The sequence below is a fragment of the Terrapene carolina genome, unplaced genomic scaffold (genome assembly GCF_002925995.2).
Source record: "Terrapene carolina triunguis isolate 2854851 unplaced genomic scaffold, T_m_triunguis-2.0 Scaffold51192, whole genome shotgun sequence".
Taxonomy (NCBI): domain Eukaryota; kingdom Metazoa; phylum Chordata; order Testudines; family Emydidae; genus Terrapene; species Terrapene triunguis.
In genome coordinates this window covers 136789-137335 of record NW_020715543.1, presented here as the reverse complement: position 1 = coordinate 137335, position 547 = coordinate 136789, and the positions used below count along the sequence as shown (strand labels likewise).

The 547-nt window shown below is 43.0% G+C and overlaps 1 pseudogene; it reads right to left on the bottom strand.

Moving 5' to 3' along the window:
- Positions 1–124: 124 nt before the first annotated feature.
- On the bottom strand, positions 125–334 carry LOC113405838 (annotated as a pseudogene).
- Between the last annotated feature and the right edge of the window lie 213 nt (positions 335–547).

Here is a 547-nt window from a genome sequence, read left to right as displayed (position 1 = left end):
GTTTGGATCTGTTTTCACCAGGGAATTGGTGAAGGTCTCTCAAGGCTACCCAGGGAAGGGAATTAGCTTTGGGATGGTGGCAGCGGACCAGAACTAAGCTGGTAGTTAAGCTTAGAAGTCTTCATGCAGGCCCCTACATTTGTACCCTAAAGTTCAAAGTAGGGATACAGCCTTGACAGGAGTATATCTTCAAAGCATCATCAATTTTTTCAAAAATGGCTGCAGAAGATTCCATCTTCAGGACGGGTGTTTGCAGATGTCCATCAGAAGAAATTAAACTGATAAGAACAGACACTACACTTTGATCTTAGCTCATAGAGAGCCAAGAAGCAATTGGGAAAATCTCTCATTCCTCAATCCCATCAGTAGTCTCATTATAATCAGTCAGATTTGGTATTTTACCCAGACCAATGAATCTGCCCAGGACTCTTCTACTAATCTGATCGCTCCGAGAGTTTTCTGCTTCAATCACAGCTGCTGATCCTCCGAAGAAAGCATCCTCTTCATCTAATTAGCTCTGTTTTAGTGATCAGTCCATTGCCTCTGC